Source organism: Doryrhamphus excisus, linkage group LG1, assembly GCF_037039965.1.
Source record: "Doryrhamphus excisus strain RoL-2023G ecotype Guam linkage group LG1, RoL_Dexc_Guam_v1.1, whole genome shotgun sequence".
NCBI classification, from domain to species: Eukaryota; Metazoa; Chordata; class Actinopteri; order Syngnathiformes; family Syngnathidae; genus Doryrhamphus; species Doryrhamphus excisus.
Window position 1 is genome coordinate 18,500,602 of NC_136357.1, and position 23,350 is coordinate 18,523,951.

The window sequence follows — 23,350 nt, forward strand, 5'->3', positions numbered from 1 at the left end:
GGCTAGCTCCGAGTGTGGGTCTAGCAAGTAGGTGGTCTGCAGGAGTGAGACTGGAAGTAGTTGCAGTTGTCGTTTAGGCTCTGTCCATGGATCATGAAGGAGCAGATAAAGACTATTGGGTATTCCCCGTTGTGTGTCACCATGTGCTGGAGGATGAACCATGAATAGTTGCTCTCTTTGGTCTTAGATGGCAAGATGGCGTTGACATCGATGAGCTTGTGTGGTTTAATTGGGCGTAATACTGGTCAGCAATCACTCCAGGGTGTCGGGTCAGGACAGCAATTTTTTACAGATGAGTTTATGGTCGTCTCTTACACTAATTCATTACTCACAATGTAATATCATCTCAATGGTGTCACGCTGATACTGTCACATCAAATATCAGATCCAGAAGCGCAGATGAACCTCATCCTTAGAAAGTAACTATCCCTCACATCCTGAGGTTGAGGTTTTTGACAGATATCCGATACATAGCCCCAGCTTGGAGTTGCCTACTGAGTCTTGCATTGATGTTCTGACGTATCAATAGATTTTTGACTTTATGCGCAGAGCTGAGCAAGAGGAGTGCTCTGACACAAATGGTATTGACTTACTTTTAGCCTCACAAATCAGGTTAATAGCACAAATTTTGCAGACGATTGTTGATGCAAACTGCATTGAACTCCTCAGACAAAAGCAGTTGGGATAATTGCACCATGACCTTTCAAACCACAAAGGCCTAATTTGTTTACCACAATGCAGGAGGGAGCGTTGGGATATGGAAAAAAGTGCTTCACTGATAGGGCTTAATTTCGGCCATCCTTCCCCACCACCAGCATGATTATGACACGGGAAACTACAGAAAAGGAACACCACACTTCCACTTGATAACAGGTGGCAAAAACAGATAGGCTGCCGGGTCATGACAGCGTCAAGACATTAAAAAAATACCTCCTGACATTGTACCCTCAAAAATGTTGACAACATGTTCATTGTTAGAATTGCACAGCTGAGCCCTGAGAGAAGCAGTTGGTAGTCTCATTTCATATCTGACAGCAAACCTGACAAGACTGGAATGTTCTGCCTTTGCGCTGTTTTTAAATGAGTGGACTTTCTATCACACAACACAAAACGGAGCACAGACCCACTGATAATATATGGTAATGGTAATGGTAATGGTAATGGTAATGGTAATGGTAATGGTAATGGTAATGGTAATGGTAATGGTAATGGTAATGGTTTTATTTCATTTGAACATGCATCAGATTCCAATTGAGTGCATCCCATAATCAGTTCCCAGTTCCACATGTCCAAAAGGAGTAGGAAGATCCAAAGCTTATTAAATCCTACCCCTCCATCTGGTACTTTCACTACAGTTTAAGGTTGTTGGGTTTTTTTTATAATGCACCTCGTACCAAAGTAGGAGGTGATATGAGCATCCAATGCCATAATAGGTACCATAGTAAGTGTCAATATAGTGATATATATAGCACATCATGACTGGTTCAAGACTCTTCATCCTTGTATTTAGCAAACATCAACTGCTTGTATTGTTTCTTGAATTGGCTCATCGTTGTGCATTGTTTGATTTCCTTACTCAATCCATTCCATAGTTTGATTCCACATACTGAAATGCTATGGCTAGCATAACGTAGTCCTAGCATAGAAGTGTTTCAAATGTACTTCTTCCCTGAGATCATATTTCTCCTCTCTTGTAGATAAGTATTGGATGACATTTTAGATAATTGGTTATTTTTAGCCTCATGCATTATTTTAGCTGTTTGAAGATGAACTATATCAGCAAGTTGAAGTATTTGTGATTTTAGAAATAAGGAGTTAGTATGTTCTCTGTAGGCGGCATTATGAATTATCCTTACTGACCTTTTCTGCAGTACATTTAGCGAGTGAAGATTGCTTTTATAGTTATGAGCCTATATTTCCACACAATAAGTAAGATATGGTAGAACCAGAGAGCAATAAAGAGTGAGGAGGGATTTCTGATTGAGAACAAATTTTGCTTTGTTCAATACTGAAATATTTCTGGCCACCTTATGTTGTATATTTGTAATATGAGGTGTCCAGATCATATTTTCATCTATTGTGATCCCCAGAAATGTATTTTCCTTCATCCTGTCCACACCGTCTATTTGTATTTGCTGGTGTGTGTCCTTTCTGCTGTTACCAAACAGCATGATTTTAGTTTAGATAATAGTTCAAGGACAATCTATTATCATCAAACTATCTTTTTAGTGTGACCAAAGTAATACAGTAAGGCGGTGCTAAAATACAGTGCTTTAAAAGAGAAGAAAGATTTGAAAAAAAAAGCCACAGGGGCCCATATTTCCACACAATAAGTAAGCTATGGTAGAACCAGAGGGCAATAAAGAGTGTGGAGTGATTTCTAATTGAGAACAAATTATATTATAAATAATTATGAATATATAAATTATAAATTTATAAAATTATAAATATTATAAAATATAATAATAATAATATTATAATAATAATATATATTATTACATTTATACATTATAAATATAGCAACTTCTCATCAATCCATATTGAAACTTTGGCATGGTTTCACACGGGAATACAACATTCTTACTACATTTATAGGTCAGAAAAGTGGAAAAAGCATAATAGGTCCCCTGTAATGATAACCATGTCCCACTTCCTGTTTACGCCACGCCCATTTTTTAAAAAAAATAAAATCGTACCCACATCCGGTTTATGCCCTGCCCATTTTGAGTAGGTATAACTTAGATGGGTGAACAGATACAGAGTAGAGCGGAGTACTCTCTCATGCCGAGTTAGCCCTGCTGTTACCGACACTGCTAGCAAAGTTTACAAGTTTTTGTAGTGTTACAAAACCTGTATTTTAGCAATGTTTTAGGAACCTTGTAAAAATGCGCAACTTTTACATGTTTATAAGTAGTGGAAGACGAGGCAAATGGTTAGCCTTTCTAGAACAAAATGTATTGTGTATATCTACATTGAACCATAGAGTAGGTTCCCATTGGGTCTGGCATGCGTTTCAAATCAAGGGACCGTAACTGTAAAACGTAGGCTGGTAAATGAGTCGACCACCTTCTCCATCACACTTGTAGCTTTGCGCAGTGGCAGTATCATAGCCTATGAGGTTTATCCGAGGCGTGATTATTGCTAGTTGAAAACTTTACCCAATACCCCGCCTTGACGACTTGAAATATAGTCGGCTATGGCAATTTTTGACGGTCTCTACGGAGACTATATTTCGTGTTATAACAAGCTATAACGCAGTACAAGTCCGACTGCTTCATAGCCTCAATTTGCTCTCTCAGTTGCCCAAACATAACTAAAAACTTCCATCTCTTATAATTAAAAATGTAAGGCAGCTCAAATGGGCCAACTTTTGGATTAACTTGTCGCAAGTGGGGGTGGTCGAAATACAGTTAACATACATGGCAATCTAAAAAAGCAAGTGATGTTACGGTCTGTGTCGAGGCTTTGGAGATTGTGTGGCGTAATCAGATCCAGGCGAAATATGATCGCGGTAAGGATTGTAGAGTTATATATCTATATATCTTTATACGTATATGGCATACATATATATATATATGTGTGTGTGTGTTTTCCTTCTGGATTCTGCTCCCTATAAAGGGAGCCAATGCAGGGCAATAATACGGAAGTTTATGCGAGTCGCTGACTTATAGTCGTGGTTTGATGACGTAGGCGATGACGCTTGACCCACCTTGCCATGTGACTGATTCAGGAAGTGGTTTGCTAGTTTGGCGTGTGAACCGCATGCCGTTTGAAAATATAAGGGACATCCATCCATCCGTCCATTTCGAAACGCAATGGAGTTGACTCGCACATATTGAATTTGGTTTGATTGGTCTTTGGCTAGTTATCATTTTAAAAGATGGAGCCAGGGCCAAAAATATAGGGGTTTTAATCATATTTATTTCATATATTTCATTACTTATCATATAAGTACAAAATGTGCATCTCTATTTTGAATAATGTTTCACTGTGACGTTATCACTTATTTTGTAGGTAGAAACCAGATTGTAGTACATATCATTGACCTCTTGATGGGACCAAAGGGTAAATGATTCCTAATGAGATGTCTGTACATACGCTGGTACAATTGTCTGAAATTATCGGTGCTTTGAAGAGATTCATCACATTATCATCCTTCAAATTGCTTGATCGTCTTGGGGATCAGCTTTGGAAACCGAGTCGTTTGTAGTAAGCTGGAAATTTAATTGCTTTTACATTATTATAGTCTCCGTAGAGACCGTCAAAAACTTATTTGCCTTAGTGAGCAGCGTTGTAATTCATGTCTCTTGTGAATTGCATACATGTTTTTTTATTTGACACAAAATTAGTCTCCGTAGAGACCGACAAAAATTGCCACAGCCGACTATATTTCAAGTCATTGTGACCACTAGATGGCAGTGTTTCAAGTGTGATGCTTTGTGGCGAATTGTATTTTTCCCTATCACAATAAAATACATAATGGAGTTGATTGATGTCTCAGAGTGTTTATTCATACATCAAATATTGTAATATAAGAGGAGTAACGGATATTTGCATCTGTCCACGTCCGTGTACTTCGTGTATATGTGAAGTACATGGGCGTGTCAAAGTAGAGACCGTAACTGTAAAACGTAGGCTGGTAAATGGGTCAACCACCTTGATCATATCATCGTCAGCTTTGCGCAGTGGCAGTATCATAGCCTATGAGGTTTATCCGAGGCGTGATTATTGCTAGTTGAAAACTTTACCCAATACCCCGCCTTGACGACTTGAAATATAGTCGGCTATGGCAATTTTTGACGGTCTCTACGGAGGCTAATTTACATGTTGTAACAAGCTATAATGCAGTATAAGTGAGCATTGTGCGTTCATGCCCAATTCTTAACTAAACACTTAAAGTTCAGATAATACAAAAATAAGCCTGCACAGTTTTTTTCTGAATCTCTCTATTATGGTGACCAAGCCAACGCAGGGCAGTAATGTGGGAGAGGATGCCGAGTCGCTTCCTTGTAGTCGTATTTTGATTACGTAGGTGATGACGCTTGAGCCACCGTGCCACGTGACTGATTCAGGAAGTGGTTTGCTGGTTTGGCTTGTGAACCGCGTGGCATTTGAAATATAAGGCACATCCATCCATTCGCGGAACGCAATGGAGTCGACCCGCACATCTTGAATTTGGTGTGGTTAGTTATCAGCGAGTGTTTAAAAGATGGAACCAGCGCCAAAAATATAGGGGTTTTAATTATCTTTTTTTCATTAAATGTAACAAATGTGCATTCTTATTTCGAATAATGTGTTTCATTGTGGCGCTGTCACTTATTTTGTAGGTAGAAACTAGAATGTAGTACAAGCCATTGACTTCTTGAGGGGGCCAAAAGGTAAATTAATCCTAATGCGGTGTCTGTACATACGCCGATACAATTGTCTGATATTATCGATGATTTTAAAGGGTTCACCACATTATCTTTTCTTATCACTTCTTTGCCTTAGTGAGCAGCGTTGTAATTCATGTCGTTTGTGAATTGTATACATGTTTTTTATTTTGACACGAAATTAGTCTCCGTAGAGACCGTCAAAAATTGCCATAGCCGACTATATTTCAAGTCGTCAAGGCGGGGTATTGGGTAAAGTTTTCAACTAGCAATAATCGCGCCTCGGATAAACCTCATAGGCTACGATACTGCCACTGCGCAAAGCTACCGACGTAATGTCACGGACAGGCAAGTGACTACTCACCATACCGTCCACTGTTATGGTCGGCTTTAACGATGCTTTAGGATTCACAATGTAATGTTCGCTCGATCATGTTCAACTATTCCTGCTATGTGCGAAATGTTTGTTTGCATCCAATTTAGCAAAAAACAAATGTTTATAGAACGAGCTTCATGTCGCAGTGCATTGTGGGAAGCCATTATACAAAAGGCAATCTGTCACCCACTCACAATTGATGTGATGCACGAATTGATGCGACAATCTGATAGGCACATTGTATTAACTATAAAACGTGAATCGCCATGTTTGTTTTGTACCATTGAAGCCAAAAAGACACAATGCTCCACGTTTGGAAACACAAGTCAACACTGCGCATGCGTGTCGCGGTGAGGCCACTTTGACTTTCGAGGTTTGCAGACGTACAAAATGGTGAACATGACTAACTTGAGGGATGTTAAGCATTACTTTTTATATAGCTTTCAATGAACATAAATGCGCCATCATTCACAACAAAAACAAAAACGAACAATGTAACATATAATTTACCGACGACTTTAATTCAGCTAATTTGATCTTTTACAAATATATTTTTTCTTATCACTCGATATACATGCATATCTGGATGGTTATCATACCATACAATAACGCATACTGTTTGACTATAGATTTGCACTTCCGCCAATGGACGTGCGTCAGCCTCATCATGTGATCAAAAGGCAATGTATTATGGGTAGCTAAGAAGCGCGAGGCTACAATAACTCTCCACATACTCCACTTTCTCTACTGCCACAATCCCGTAATAACCAAAACATGATATGGTGGTTAATCAACAACCTCTCACCATCTCTGTATCTAACCATCTACATTCACCGCAACTAGAAGCTTTTCGCCACATATACCCACAATGCTTTGCAACGGAATCGTTATAATGACGTCACATTAGCGGCCTCGACAAATCATGCTAATGTAGCCACACAACACCAGAGGTCGCTGTTGTATCACACACAGATAAACCACAGCTTATTTGTGACATATTTTAAATACTACTTTCTACAATTGAGACTTTAAAATATAATTTGGTATAATCACTCTGTGTTTAAACTAGTTTGCAATAGTTATTAAAGCGAGCAGTGGTTGATAATAATAGTCATACGATGCAATTGAAGCTGTCCAAACTTCTCCTACCTGCTTTTTGTCGTCCCTTCCTTAAAACGTTTGTGGAAAAATACATTTTCAACGCCCTTCCAAATATTCCACACGACAAATAAAACGCCAATATCTAAGTATTCCATCTTGGTTTCGATTTTTTAAAAGGTAAACTGGTTAAATTACCAGTCGAATATGATGTTCATCGTTTATACTACTTAACATGTAATACCAAAAACCGGAAACTAAAGTACATCGCATCCAGTACAAATTAATACTATATATGTATGTCAATCCGTAAATATTTAAATATGGATATCATACAGGTAGATACCATGTCAGAATATAATATTGCAGCATTATATTGCTGGGAGACCTTCCCTCTTCCCGGCGTGCTTTGCTGGACAGTTTTGTAAATGGCTGCTAAGTTACATATTTAGCATTAACATAGACATTTGTTGTCTACCTGTTGCGTTGCTGTGTGATAGCTTTAGATTCTGTCTTTTATGACACCGTGAGTCAGAATATTATGTTAAGTGTTAATGGCCTCCTGCAATTTCCTTCCGTGAAGTAACGCGAAGTATACGACTATTTCCTTGCCTCTTGAACCCACTTTTAAGAGAGGATGTGTTCATTTCGGTGAACCGGATCATTCAGGTTCGTTCAGTAAAAAGATCCGTTCATTTCGGTCAATTGGTCGTCAGCCGTGTAGAGTCAGTCCGTTCACTCATGTTCATGTTCGTTCCGACTGAACTGCGCAACAACACGTGATCACTCGTGGTGTGTCGGTCATGAACGAACGGGTCAAAAGAACTAGTTTATTTTTGTGAACCGAATGAAAGCGGTCATCGACAGTGTCGGTCAATCTCTTGGTCTCGGTCTCCATCTTTCAGTCAGCTAACCCCACCCACTCACCCACCCAGTGAGGCGCGACAATGGGATAAGACAGGCAAGTACGCAGCCAGTCCCGCCCTGTAAAAGGAACGGTGAACTGACTCTCCAGCCAATCAAAAAACAAAGCATTTGCAACTGAAAGGACTGGGCGGGTATTTTAGGGGCGGTGACCTCGTTCATTCCGTTCACAAAAAAGAACTAGTTCTTTTGACCCGTTTGTTCATGACCGACACACCACAAATGTGTAGTATACTGATGGACCCAATAAAAGTGGTGTTGGTGTCCATGTGTCCATTTCTTCCAATTTTTCATCCGTAAGCACTTGGCACACCTTGTATTTGGTGTTATAACACAAACTGTAAATGCCAAGGTGTGGATATTGGAGGCCTTTGCACCTGTTGTGACACTTTTGTGGGGATAAAGCAAGGTGCTCACCAGATAAGAATTGGCATGCCAGTCAAAAAGATGCCCGGGCTGTCACATTATAGACGCAAGGATTTGCTCCTGTCAGGAAGGTAAAAATCCCAACGAGGCTCATAGGGGTATGCTTGGATCACTTTCTGGGACAGGTAGTTAGGCAGATAAGGGGATTACACCGAGTAATCTCAAATGAATACTGTCAGAGTCTGTTTCATCCTGGGAAAGACGAGTTTCTGTGTTTCCCCCCCCCCCACTGGAGGAGTACATCACATCGACACGATGCTGTTCACAAGACGCTTTTAGCCTCTTGACACCATGCTTCTCAAGCTTGTCTTTGGGGTTTTCTTCAGTGTCTGTCCTATTATGGTTCACAGATCAGTCTAGGGTGCACGATGCCTCTAGCCCAACTGGGATAGGCTCCAGCTCAACCATGACCTGTACACAGCGACTGACCCACAAGGCAATATAGGCAAACGTTAAAGGTGCAGTGGCTTCCAAGGCCACCAAAATTGGAGAAAAAAAATCACCTTCATCCATCCATCCATCCATCCATCCATCCATCCATCCATCCATCCATCCATCCATCTTCTGCTTATCCGAGGTCAGATGAAAAACACAGTTGCCTGACAGAGCTTCTCACGCTAGCATTACAGGAGAGTCCAGTCCAGTGACAACCTATCTAGTCTTTAAGCATTGAATCAATAGCAACTGGACTCTTCCGGTTGTCTTTGAACATGTTTCATCTCACAGGACTCCATCAGTTCAAGCTAAAAGACTAGATAGGAAACTCGGAAAGGAAACGAGCCACCCTATCTCACCTTTAAGCATTGAAGTGATGGCTACTGGACTGTTCAGGTTGTCTTAGAACAGGGGTGGGCAAACTACGGCCCGGGGGCCACATGCGGCCCACCAAGTGTTTGAATCCGGCCCGCCAGTTGCTTTTTCAGTATTTCAACTTTTAACATACAAACTGGCAACATGTCTTATTTAGTCATTTTTTTTTTTAAATGTAAAATTTAGTGACATAGTTTGATGTTTAAAGTGCTCCTGAAAAAAGCCACATGAGAACATACAGCTACAATTAGACAAATCATTCAAGGAAAATGTGTGTGTTAAATACATGTTCTGGCCCCCTGGACAATTTTGTTAACTCAATGCGGCCCACGAGTCAAAATATTTGCCCACCCCTGTCTTAGAAGATGTTCTTTTCATCTGAGCGGGTTTCATGGGTTCATACTCAAAGACTATCGAGGAGAGGACGAGGCTGTCCTATCTCGTCTTCAAGATTTTTGCCTCTCATCTGAACTGGATTTATCAGTTCATGCTCAAAGACCAGATAGGACAGGACTAGAGTCTAGTCTTTAATCATCGACTCAATGGTAACGGGACTGCTCAGGTTGTCTTAGAAGATTTGTGCTTCTCATCTGAGCAGGATTTATCAGTTTATGCTCAAAGACCAGATAGGACAGGACTAGAGCTGTTCTACAGTATCTAGTCTAACAATCCCTGTGGCGATCTTGCGTTCCATTCTTCATTCAGGTTTGAACAGTACCCTGAGTTACTTAAACTCCTCTACTCATCCCCGACCCGGGAATGGCACTTTCCTCTTCCGGGCCAGAACCACAGACTTGTACTTGGAGGTGCTGATTCCAAAGGTAGCAGAAACAGTAATGCTGAATATATTTTATTTATAAGTTGTACAAAAGTGGTTATGAAAAGTATAAGCATATGTTGTCTCTCATCAGTGTAGGGTTAAAAATCAATGCCATCCTCGTATGATGACTTCACCTATTCGCAGTCGATATGGTGCAGTTCATTTGATTTGTTTTTGTGCCAAACATATATAAGCTTGTTAGCAAAGTCCACACATTGCGTTTGTGATGAGCCTGATCCAATTTGCAGACCTGCACTGCAGGCTTAATCTCAACTGTACAGACCCTGTGGAGGACCAAAAAACCTGATCAGTGTTTTTATAAAAGGAAATGGATGTGGTTTGCACTTAGTGTGATCATACAAGCGAGTCTGTGTGTGTGTGTATGTGTGTCTGGGTTACATCACCTGCTAAAGGACATTAGCGAGAGTCTCTCCGACGGAGGCCACCTGGACAATGCAGGACAAGCTGGAGCAGTCGTGATTAGATTGCGTTCTAAAGCCGAGAGAGGGTAACAATGACATTTTTCTTGCCCGGACTGACAGCTCAGCCAGTGCATCAGGGGACATTTGATAAGACCAACAAATATCACCGTGCTCCAAGGTTACATCAGGGTTTTTTTTATATAGGAGAACACGTAGACGGCCCCTATGTGAAGTCAAATGTAGCGTCCTGTTGCACACATGCTTGCAGTCTGTTCTCACCAGCCCACTCCCTGCTGTCACCTCGCTATTGCCAGTTTGTAGTTATTCCCAGCTACCACAAGCCGCCTGTACCCGCTCTGCCAAACACAATATCTCCTTGCCAGCTCAAAGTAGCCGCAAACTAAGACTCGCATACATCTTAGCCAATATAATTAAAGACAAGTTGACAGGCTGAGGCCTACTTAACTAAGACTAGGGAGCACTACTGTGTAGTCTTGGCTTTAAATAACTTTCCTCAGCGGCCCTGCTGAGTTATTCTTCACACCTTCCACTATCTCCCGTCATGACAAGTTTCTGGCTGTCTGCGAGCACCTCCATCTGTCAGCTTCCACATCTTTGGATTGGAAGTATATTGGGCAATCTTCACCCAGAGACAGCAGGAATAACAAGACGGATAGATGATGACGATGTGGTTAAGGGGCACGAGCAAGGAGACCAGCATTTGGACTTGTTTTTGTTCTGCATCATGGGGGAGCTGAATCCTAGCCTGGATCGGATAACGCCCAGCCAGTCACAGAGACATTGACACTCGCTGACAGTTTAGAGTATGGAACAATTTTATTGGTAGCTGGAGCCTATCCCAGCGACTGATCACCTAAGAACCAACCAGCCAGCCAAACGCCTGACCGGACAGTGCTGAGATTTTACCCTTCTTTTCTGGAGCTCACTTTGAAATACCCTGTGTACAATCTGAGCTCCATAAATAAAATCCCCTTGCCCAGGACAGGGCAAGTGCTGACCTATGAAGTCTTCAAGCATTGAATCAATGGCAGCTGGACTGTCCGGGTTCTCTTAGAAGATGTTTCACCTCTCATCCCAAGCAGAATTCATCAGTTCATGCTCAAAGACTCGATAGGATAGGACAAGAGCTGTCCTGTTTATTATTTAAGCCTTTAAGCATTGAATCCACGGCAACTGTACGATTCAGGGTGTCTTAGAAGACATCCTGCCTCTATTCTGAGCAGGCTTCATCAGTTCACGTTCAAAGATACATAGGACAGCTATTGGATGGGCTTTGGATACTTATTGTTTATATGATTTTATTTGGTCAAACCTGTCTTGCTTGTTGATGCTAGGAGAACATGGTAAGATTTTTAATGACTGTTTTGTTGAGTTTGATTGATGTCAGTATTAATAACAAACTACTGGACAATATCGGCATCCTGGATATGGGTATACCAATATCAAGCATCAACAATTTCAAGTCTTCAAAAAAGAATATGCATATTTTTTGTAAGCATAAAAGAAAATGTAGTCTTCCGTAAACCTAACATGTGCAGTTATAATTTTTTCAGATAATATAATCAGATGTGAGTGTGAATGGTTGTTTGTCTATATGTGCCCAGTGATTGGCTGGCCACCAGTCCAGGGTGTACCCCACCTCTCGCCCGAAGACAGCTGGGATAGGCTCCAGCACCCCCTTGTGAGGATAAGTGGTACAAAATGAATGAATGAATGAATTTAATCAGAAGACTGAATCCACAGACAAAACAACACTTCTTGTCAGTGAGCTTCAAAGGTACCATTCAGGATGTTGCCAATAGGGGGCAATATAATCCCACAGCACCCATGCTGGGGCCTGAACCTTGAGTGCATGTCCACTACATCACAGCAGACTACAGATTTGCTGTGTCATAAATTAGCTGCTGTATTGTGTTGATAGTCGGACATTTCCCCTCAGTGACAAATAGCGTCACGTGATCGCACATATGGCTGTTTGTGGCACACAATGGGGAAGTTGCAAGTGGGTGGGTGGGGGGGTTCCGAGCGCACAGATCAATATGTCATCACATTCAAGCTATCTTGTGCTACAACTTCTATTCCACTTCAGGGGGGATTTAGAGAGCTTTCACTTAGCTTAGCGACATCCCCATGGGCTTGTACACGTTCCAAGCGTGAGCAGAACTCATTACTGTTCAGACAAAACAGGTTTGGACACTACAAACCCGAATGGCTTTCCAATGTCTGTTGATCGGGGGGAGTGTTTGGCGTCCGGTGGCGCCTGTCTGCCTGACACTCGCCTGGCTTGGCCTAGATACTCCCGGAGCTCATCAGTCAACATCAGGACCCGTGAAGGCCATCTCCCCATCTCGTGGTGTGAATCTCTGCCAGCTTTGTGCCGGCGTCAGCGCTGGGTCGCCAGTTCCCCCGATCCTTCTGTGCCGCAAATCTCATTTGCATGCCTATAAATCACTCAATGACACCGAGGCACGGTGTCAGGACAGGAGCTACACAATTTAGAGTGCCTAATATGATATTGGACTCCAGGTGAAACAGTAAGAGACTCATTTTGGGAAGAAATGTGTTCTGCAAATAGTACTAACTGTCCTTTACATTGTATATAAACAGTTGTAGTTCCAGGATTGACCCCTGAGGTATGCTGCAAACTAACCTCACAAACTAGCTTCACAAATTGCTTTTTAATTGCTTTTTGACACATGACTAAGTCGAAAATGGTAAAACTAGCAACTAAGCTATAGCATGTCACGTACTGCAATGACAAGGATCCAATTGTTGCCCATAATGCAACAAAACAGCTTAGAGCAACCCACTGGCACCCAACCCATGGGCGGGGGCAACATTGCCAATGCAGCAGGACCCTTCATTTGAGGTCCCGTGTATCATTTTCATGTTTTATCATGTTTCTAAGCGACATATGCATGTGCTTGTCTGTGTTATTGCTCATGGGCACGCTTCGACAACCATGCATTGCAATAACATTGACACAGCCTACATGGGAACTTCAAAATAAGGAAGGTAGAATATGCTAAAGTGTTCTGTGAGATCATGGTGCAGAGTAGCTGAATTTAAGGACCGAACAAAGGGGTTAGATAATAAATTATGATAAATCATAATTACAGTGCAAATGTGCAAGTACTGGAAAGATAACAATATTAATTTATGCCATAAGGGCACTGTTTGATTGAGAAAAATAGTTTTAAATGTCATGCGGTTTAAAAACACCCGTCAGGTGTTTTAATCAGCAAGACAGAAACTTCAAGAATTTAAAATAAATTGTTGGAAGCATTGGCTGTTTTGTAGTAAATCCCCCAAACCAGTGCTGCTGTCATATAGAAGATCTTTGTTGTTGTTGTTTTTGCAGCCGAAGCCCCAAAACTGGAACACAGTCCTATTTGTAGATCTTTGACTCACGTGCTTGAAGTAGATCCTTAAAAAGTGCAATGTTCTCTGCCATATAGGGAATGTTTAGCAATTTTGCAGGAGATCCTCAAAAACAGCAGAGCTATGCTGTATTACTTGTACATCTTTAAAGGATTCTTTTGGCAGCAGATGCCCAAAATGTGCCTGTTTGTAGAAGATCATGTTTTTGCAGTAAATCCTTAAAAACAGAATCTCACTCTTGGTTTTAAGGATCCACTCTGAGTTAAAGATCTTCTCCATAACAGGAGCACCTTGCTGTTTTTAGGAATCTACTACAAAAATGGTAGTGTAAGATCCTCTACACGAGAGGAGTGCTTTGCTGTTTTTCGGAATCTACTTTCTTAAAATCAATGCTGGATCACTGTGCTCCTTGAATCTATGTTAAAAATAACAAAAAAAATCTTGTATATGACAGGACGGCTCTGCTGTTTTTAAGGATCTACTGGAAAAATGTGAGGAACAGATCTCCTTAACAGAAATGCTTTGCCGTTTTTAGGAATTTACCTCAAAAACACTAGTCAAAGATCTAGGAGAGCTCGTCTGTTTTAAGGACATAAGTCAAATATCTTTTTTAAACAAAAGTGGGTTGCTGGGTTACCTTCTTACACAACAATATTGCATTGCTGTTTTTGATTTAAGGATCTAATATCTTTGGGATGATACCAGAAAACAGCGAAGCACCTCACACAGCCCATCTTTGACTATTTTGGACTACATTCTTAAAAACAGCAAACCACTCGCGTTCTTATGGAGAAGACTCAAGTCTAGTCAATGACCGTGTCGTGTGACAGTGCTGCTCCCTTGTAAAATAATGTAACTTTTTCAGTAATACAGTGCCTATGATTCTTCCCAGGAACCGCCCCCTCCTTAGTCAGGCCTCCTCTCTGGTTGGCTCTTGCGCCGGGGCTGATCACTGCCTTCTTGCCTGCCAGCCGCTCCCACCGCCCGCGGAAAACATTCCAGCGAGTCAACAGACATCCCAACTCAGTCAGTCAGTCAGTCAGTCGAGTTTGTGTCTCCCTGCTCCACACTTCTCCCCATTCTTCCTCCGTGCAGCAGCAGGACTCACACCGGGAGCTCGCTCCTCTCCGCAGCCGCTCGCGTACCATCGTCAGTCGGCCACTTCGTGCCACACAGACCCCATCCTCCACCGCCACAACCACCTCTTCTTCCGCGTCTCCTTACCCGGATCCCCGCGTGCGATGGCGGGCGAGGCGAGCTCTTGAGCGCGGCTCCCACAGGTGTCGCACCCCCAGGAAGCACACCTGGTGGAAGTCACCATGGGCGTAGAAGAACATTAAACAAGAAGACGTTGCCATTTGTCGAATACTTTTCCCCCCTCCCCATCTTTTTTCCTGCTCCTTCCTACCGTGTCGCCTTCCTGGTTGGAGCTAGTTTGCAGAGGAATAGTGCCTTTCTTCAAGAAGCACCCTCAGGAGGATGTGAACTTGCTTCTTCTTCGGTTCCTGGACTGTTGCCGTCCCTTCGCAGAGGTGAGTTCGAGAACATTCAAGGCGTTTTATTTGCTTGTAGCACTTCAGCATCCATGCCGGACTGTGGTGCTTGATTGTTGCAAGTTTGGATAGCGTTAGCATTGTAGCTCAACACACACACACACACACACACACACACACACAATACAGTAATTATTCAATTTCACAAGCATTCCCAAGAGTCATGTGATGTCCATTTACATACATATACACACATGTACAGTACACAATGTTGCACAGATGCAGACACTCACAATATTTTAACAGTTTTTTAATTAAATATGCCAAAAAAATCCAATGTACGTCACGATATGATCATATGATGCACTTGTAAGTGCAGCAAGACTGTAGTATCTGCCATTAGCGTTCATTAGGTAGCACTTTTGGAGGTGATGTATATGCCAGAGGTGTCACATATTGCCTTAGAGCGTCATAATATGCTATAAAACACTTGTTGTACAGCTACTTTTAAAACATGAAAAGGCATGCAGGACTCTCATTCAGGCTACCGTTTGTGTCTTGAGTGCTTTTCACACTGCCTTTTTAAGAAGGTTGACATGTGGATCATTCATTCATTTTCTACCGCTTATCCTCACGAGGGTTGCGGCGGGTGCTGGAGCCTATCCCAACTGTCTTCGGGCGAGAGGCGGGGTACACCCTGGATTGGTGGCCAGCCAATCACAGGGCACATATAGACAAACAACCATTCACACTCACATTCATACCTATGGACAATTTGGAGTGGCCAATTAACCTAGCTTGTTTTTGGAATGTGGGAGGAAACCGGAGTACCCGGAGAAAACCCACGCATGCACGGGGAGAACATGCAAACTCCACACAGAGATGCGTGCTAACCACTCAGCCGTCGTGCAGCCATATTGTGTTATATTTTTGGAGGTTTGTTGTCCAAAACCTCTCCCTGACACTTTAAAAGCGCTTTTAGTGAGCCCTACTGTGTGTGGCTCTAAAGCTCATAAGTGTCTGCACTCATACAGCGTATCGATGCCATATATCAATTACAACGACGTAACGTTAACGAGTGGGACAGGAGTACACAAACGTTTTGCAACAATAGCATGGCTGCGTGAGCTAAAGTGCTAACATTACACTCACATTTTAACAGCAACATCATGCTAGGTTTGAAGTCAAAGTGAACTTACAACTCTTGCGACTGTAGCTGACTGATAGATACTTGTCGGAGCTTGATTTTAAGATGTGTAGCAAAGCCTGGTTGATTTTTTTTTAATGGAGGGTCGGATATTAGTGTAAGATTATGATGTGGGGGGGAAGCTGCAACTTCAAATGCGAGTAATTGAGTGCAGATTATCGCATCGGATTTTTGTCATGTTTGGTGCTCATAAAGAGGTTGTATGGATAACAGTGCTGCATCAATTCATTATCCAGATAATCAATAAATATTTTGGTATTCGATTAATGTTTTTTTGATTTAACGGAATGAATTTTTTTGAATGTCCTTAGTCATCCATGTAAACAAACCTATTATCTTTGTGTTTTGGCCAAAACAGGCTTTAACTTGGGAAAATAGTGATGGATTTCCACTTTTTTGATATGTTGCGGACCAAGCAATTAACTGTGTTTGCGTAATCGCTTCTGTCCATTAAGGGCCTTAGCTCTACTATGATGTAGCAACTTCGCATGTTTTCTGTAAGAAAGAGTCATAAAGTGTCAAGGGCACTTCTAAAAGTGTGTCGAGGCATGGTTGTAGCCGTTACATGTGCAAACTTGTACCTTCTCAGCGGAGTGTTTGGACAGGGAAACGAGCCCCCCCGCCCCTTCTACCTGATCCAACCTTCTACCTGCAACTGCAACTGATCACCTAAAAAGAAACCTCTGCGAGACGAGAGGATGCTTTTGCTGTCGTTTTGGTCATGTCCACTTCTGGACGACATCAACACTTGCAGAAGCGAGTTTTGTTTGTTTTTTCCTCTTTCAACCTCCACCCCCCCATGCCGTTGCTTCTTGTCTGTTGCGGAGATAAAGCAGACAGAGGCGCTATTCACAAACGGCACAGTTTCCTGCGTGGTTCTGTCAGCGTGCATCTCCGCAGCCCTCAACAGTCCTCTGTTGTCTGGTAAATAGTCCTCTTTCTTGGCACATCAGACATCATGCGTGCATTGAGTAGAGGCCTACTGTACGTCGCATGCCTCCCCCTCTACTGCAGATTACTTCCTTTTAAATAACATTATACAAACAACCTCGCTGAGGGATGGATTAACGCGGCTGGGGGCATGTGGAAGCAGGAAAGACTGCTGCTGGTGCTGGCAGTCTTGGGGTGGGGTGGAGAGTTGGAGTGGGGGTTAGCGCCTTCAGCGTCCGGACCGAGCAAAGGATGCTTTTCCAATACAGGCCATCTGCTCACACGGACACGCACACTACCTCCTCAGCTTTCGCCTCGCCCCCAACCGGTCGCAGCAACAAGGCTTCATTCAGGTTTTATCTCCTTCACTCTGAATAAACAGAGACACCTTATCTTCGCAAGGAGAGTGTCGATAAATATTTTCTCCTGGCGCTAGGCAAGGCAAGCGTACCTTCATCAGATTCGAGCAAGAGGAGACTCAGTTTTGTGCAAAACAATCCCAAAAGCAGAAGGAAAGTTCATATGTTCTTATACCAGCACAAGACAGTCATTTCCATGTGTCTGTTTTTTTTTAGTAGTAGTAGGTCACTGCGCTCTGGAAATGAAACTTTGTGGTTCCATCCACTCAGGACTATTTTTGGATGCAATGAAATGTGTCTGACCAACCAGAGTATTATTGAGCACTCTGCTTTTATGCTCCTGAATGTTTTGGCTGCTTAACGTCCATTTTAGTATTGTGCTTTTCTCTTGGACTGTGTCCACACTTGTGGTTGGGTACTCTGATGCGGTTCGCTCAGTATCTCCGCTGGTATTTTTGTCATAGGATCAAAGGTTGTAAAGAACATGCACGTAAAGTAAGGACTTGATTGGGCAGCTTTTGTGACTTAGTATTAGTACTGCCACGATTAGTTGACTAGTGAAGAGTATGTCAACCATTAGAGTATGTTGGGAACCTATTATGCTTTTTACACTTGTCTGACCTTTTAAATGTTACAATGGTATAGTCTCATGTTAAAGGGGACCTATTATGCTCATTTTTTGACCCTTTGTATTTAGTTGTGGACCCCTATAGAGCAGCTACATACAATAACCCGCACAGCAAACTTTCTAGATCTTCCAGAATCTGCACCTATTCCAGTTCTATTTCCTTGTATTTGTGCTTCCCACCAAAATGGTCTGTTTTCATTTATTCCAACCATGGCCTGCCTCTGGGCACGCTCACTCTGCTATGATTTGTCACATTCCCAATGTACTTCCTGACTACAACAACAACAACAACACTTTCTAAGTTAGTGGGTATAGGAGTTGATAATAAATGAATGAAGTTTCTGAGGAGCTAATTGAAAAGTGGTTAGGAGCTACTGGCAGCTCATGATCTACTGGCTGGAGACCCCTGACTTACCGTGTAAGAGTAGGCGCTGCTGGTGCTCCAAAAACCTCATTTGCCAATGGAGTAACACTCATTGTCGGACACACTTTGTCAGGCAGCGCTGATACTATTCTTATATATGTTTTACATTAACATTCCCAGCACTGTTGTGAATGTGAATGAACTAAAATATCAGCAAAACAGTAAAGAACCATTATGGAGCGACGGAACAGTGTCTGCGGTATCTATTACGTTGGACAATTGCAGCATTACATTGTTACTTCTTGGAGACTCACACAGCTCATTAGCATTAAAGTTCCATGCACACGTAACGGCGTTCCAGCATCAAGGATAACACACTTCCAATACAGTACTGTGGAACCTCCGAGACTTATTTAAAGTTGCTGTTTTTTGAGGTCAATTTGAATCCTCATCTTCTTTGTTTGCTTTGCTTTGGATTACTGACTTCTGTCATTTTCATTTTGAAAATAAAAACCATAATCCTTGCAAGCAACAAGCAATCCCCACTGTCCCCAGCAGCTTGTATATAGCCCAAAAAAGAAGAAGAAAACGCCGTAAAACGTGCGGATAAATGATTAGTGTTTATGCAATTGGTTGATGGCAAGTAGCTCATTTAGAATTACAAGATAATCTCCTGCTCGCGCTCACACAAGCAAGCAGGATGTGACCTAAATCATCATCATGTCATCATTAATATAAGACCTACTTTTGAGTCTGATAGTCTGATAGACGTTTGACCAACCAGTCAGGAATGCATTTTATAAGCCGTCACAAAAGGGTCAGGAAATAAGCCACGGGTGCGTATGTCGAGCACACATTGACAGACCCGTGAAGGGCGTGTCACCTTGGCATTAGGCGTCGGTGCAGGAATCTGGGCATGAGAGATTTCCTTCAGATTTGGAGATTGGCTCATCTTTTCATGTCGAAGGATTATCCTATGACGGAGGCAGGTCACGCTGAGGTGGATTTCTGATCCTATCTGTGCCACCCTTGTCCTTGGACTTCACCTCAACCTCCCCCACTTCCAAACTTTCCTTTCTATCTCTATCTTACCGCCTCATTCCAGTGCGGCATTGTTTGCACTTCACACAGCATGAACCTCCCATGACCAGTGCAACCTCCCATGACACCCTTTCCACTCAGCACTTTAGCGCCCCCTCCCCTTCTCCCCAGTCGGGATAGATAAGAGATAAAGTGTGACGAGCCTCCAAGGTGTGATGGCGTTAACTATTGTGCTTACTCCCTCAACTCTTTTGGAGGACTCCAGCTTGCCGCTGGCCGTCACTGCTCGGCTCTGATTAGCATCACCTTTTAGGACATTCTTTTTTTTGTAACGGTACACCATAATCAGGGACGGGTACACATGCATTTTGGGTGCAGTGAGCGGGCAAAATGCAAAACAGCTTAGCTTTAACCCAGCAATGGTCGCGCACCCTAATGTTTAAAAGTAGCTCATAATTTGTCGTTTGCACCTTATTGCTTTTGCTCTTCTCTGTACTTTCCGGATTTAGTGAGAGAGTTGAGTGGTGCGGGTATATGATTATGCTTTACAGTAATCCCTCATTTATCACAGTCGATTGGTTCTAGACCCAACAGTGATAAGTGAATTTCTTTATTACTTACAACTTTCTGAATACAGTTTTAACATTATTAGACACGACATAACAGACATGAAATACCACCCGTAGAGTTACCTTTACCCTCCTATTACCCAATGTAGTAGCCATAATGTAGTCATGATTAATTGAACAATTAAAAAACAAAAACAACAACAAAGTTTATAATTTTGCCGGCCTCGATAAATTGACATGTGCATACATGTTTGTTTTCCAGGTTTCTCTTTGCCACACAGGCTGGATGACAAGAGGGTTCACTCTGCACTAGCAGCTAGCACTCACTGGTAGCCCAGCCTCCATGCAAGTTAGCCTCATGAGCTAGCATATGCTAACATGAATGAAGGCACAAAAACAATGGTTTCTAAGGTGAATGCCACAGCTCCAGTGTGGGAATATTTCGGTTAGGTGAACGGAATGAACCAATATGTTGGCTAGGAGGCATACAACAGGTGGAACGGAGCCTTCATCCCAACTGTCAACACTCACTGAGGGGTTTGGTCGGCAAAGTAAATATAAACGAAAGAGGAAAATGGTGTACGCTCATAGACAGTATCGCTCCCTACGTTTGCATTTGTCTATTTTTATTTTGGTAATTTTTATTGAAGTGCAATTTTTGCCAAAGAGAGTGACTGAGAGTATTTTTTTGTCTTTTATTGCTTGTTTAATGTATTATTGTTGTTTAATTTATTTAAAAGCTCTTCCAATGATAATGTTGAATACTCTTGAGAAATTAAAGTTTTGTGCTTTGATACCATGTACTCTCCATACTATGCCATATAATTAATGTCAAAAATATTCTCCAAATAGTCTCCAAAAAATATTGTCAAAAATATCAATTATTGACAATCATTTGTAGGACAATTATCATCCAGCAGAATGTGTTATTGTGACAGGCCGACCCACATGCTTTGTCCCAGCCAACTCTTCAGTGAGTGTCACACTTGCGCACATAGTATATTGACATCGGCCCGATCGCAGCAGCAAAGTAGTATTGGATTATATCAGCCGAGTACCCGGAAAAAAAGCATTCACGCAACATTTGTGCTGATATCGCATTGGATTGATATTTTCAAAAGGTGCTGTGAATGGACCTTGCATCCCAGCGGTTCACCATTGTTGCTTTAGTTGTGAAAAAGACCATTTTGAGCATTTACGCGGAAACTCTAACAGACTTGCTTGGAAGAATGTCCCTTTTTTCAGATGATTTGTTTTGTTTTGGATGTTTTTGGTCTTCAAAACAAGCACCCAAAATGAAACAGTTGTTTGCATTCTGCGCAAAGAATCATGTGGTTTTAAACTGCCCCTGAACCACTCCGCCTCAGCCGCATTGAACTTCAATGGTGTTTGAAACGTTTCTGTCTGCAGGCGTCCAAACCCAATCATCATCACGGCCAAGCTGTACTTTTACCTCCCAGAGCAGCATTGCTGCTTTCCACCCCGAGCCGTCCGACACTCAGGGCTTCCTCTAGTATTATTTTGAATGATATAAAGCTGTAGTGGGTGCTGTTGGTGCAAAAAAGTTAGGAGAAGCTCATGGGGAAAACGCTATGATCTTCGAGAGGAGACCATCTCCACTCTGAGTGTCTGTGCTTCACCACGTTTGCTTGTCACCTCACTTCTGTTCTGTTGTATAACAAAAATTTCTCGGACTATTTCCAGTCTTATTTTGAGTCATTCTCATTCCCGTGGTGCCTTGGTTAACATCATTAATCTATTCTAGAATGACTCAAACCAAAACAGACTCTAATCAAACCAAATTACAGACAACAATTGGAGTATTATTAATTTGTTCCAGACACCTAAAAATTCTAGCACAATGCACATTTTATGGACAATAATTCTAGTTGAATTTTAATTTGTCTATTTCACAGAAGTTCTTATCCAGTACAGAGCTGTACAGTGCAACCAATTCATTCGCATCTGCACCTAAAAATTAGACTTTGCGAGTGGGGAAAAAAATAATAAGGGACACAAATACAGGGTTTTCAACCCTTTCATTCGCATTTTGCTCCTGAAAGCCTGCCTGATTGAGCCACGAAAACACAGCACAGACACACATTTACTATAGATCCATTTTTGGTGTGATTTAGAATATATCACTTTTTTAAAAAACAAACTAGCCTCAATAGTAATTCAATGACGGTCTGTAGAATTAATCAGCAGTTAGAGCGGCATTTCCAGTGGGAGCTCTCCGCACCGCGACACAGCAGTTTGGGCACAATGAGGGGGAATTACCGCTGTAGCTACGGAGCTTAATATTCAGTGTCCAAAGTGAAACTAACGTCACCACGGTACACCACAGACATGTCTGCATGGAGGTGTTGTGTTGAGGTGTAGCCCTTTGTTATGACCTTGATACGGCAATCAGATCGGCCTGATCTCGGGGTGGAAGCCTGACCTTCAAAAATACAGCTGGATCCCGATCCTGCAGATCGGATCGAGACATTCCTAGTGCGCATGATCCTAGATGGCTCCGTGAACAAACCAGACGTTATTTTGGACGCTAAAGTCAAGGCAAATTTCTAATAAAACTTTTGGATGTTAACTGAAAAATGTGCTCACTGGGGAAGATGTTAACTGAGGTACCAATGTTTTTCTTTTGTACAAGGTGGCGACTGTTTTTAAATACTTAATGGTACTTAATGGTAGGGTACGTCTTTATGACGCACACAAATTTAAATCGTGTTTAGAATTGGATCTTTTTTCATACGTACATGCGGACAAACCATATTCATGGCCACATGCTTACTTCCTGTTCTGCTGCTGCTACTCACATCAACAAACTTCCATGGTTCATTATGGCAGTTGGCAAGAGGACTTCTTTAATAGAACTGATTAGATTGTGCTCTGCCCTGGCCCACCTCTTCCAACCATGCCAATGAGGGAAGTCTGCCGTGCTTGGGCACGAATCGGTCTGCTCAAACCAGCCCAACATGCAGAGCTTTTGGTGTCAAGAGGCCTGATGCGGCGGTTCCGGTGCCATGTACCACGTCCCTACTCCTGCTATACCTGATGAGGCATTGAAGAGCAATGTGTAAATGTGGGTGTGATGCTTTCAGACACC

General features: G+C 42.2%; 1 protein-coding gene and 3 non-coding genes across 4 annotated transcripts in view; 3 read left to right on the plus strand and 1 right to left on the minus strand.

The window, feature by feature from the left end:
• The first annotated feature begins 3,084 nt into the window (after positions 1–3,084).
• LOC131131749 (U4 spliceosomal RNA) lies at positions 3,085–3,225 on the plus strand. The gene has a single exon (XR_009130253.1). It is a non-coding gene; the product is annotated as a U4 spliceosomal RNA (small nuclear RNA).
• Positions 3,226–4,674: 1,449 nt separating this feature from the next.
• On the plus strand, positions 4,675–4,815 carry LOC131131748 (U4 spliceosomal RNA). The gene has a single exon (XR_009130252.2). It is a non-coding gene; the product is annotated as a U4 spliceosomal RNA (small nuclear RNA).
• Positions 4,816–5,557: 742 nt separating this feature from the next.
• LOC131131737 (U4 spliceosomal RNA) lies at positions 5,558–5,698 on the minus strand. The gene has a single exon (XR_009130241.1). It is a non-coding gene; the product is annotated as a U4 spliceosomal RNA (small nuclear RNA).
• Positions 5,699–14,638: 8,940 nt separating this feature from the next.
• Positions 14,639–23,350, plus strand: part of plxnb2b (plexin b2b) — a 212,566-nt gene continuing 203,854 nt past the window's right edge. Inside the window, exon 1 of the mRNA XM_058075676.2 lies at positions 14,639–15,182. The gene's annotated coding sequence lies outside the window, so the exon portion shown is untranslated. The remainder of the gene's footprint in view (positions 15,183–23,350) is intronic.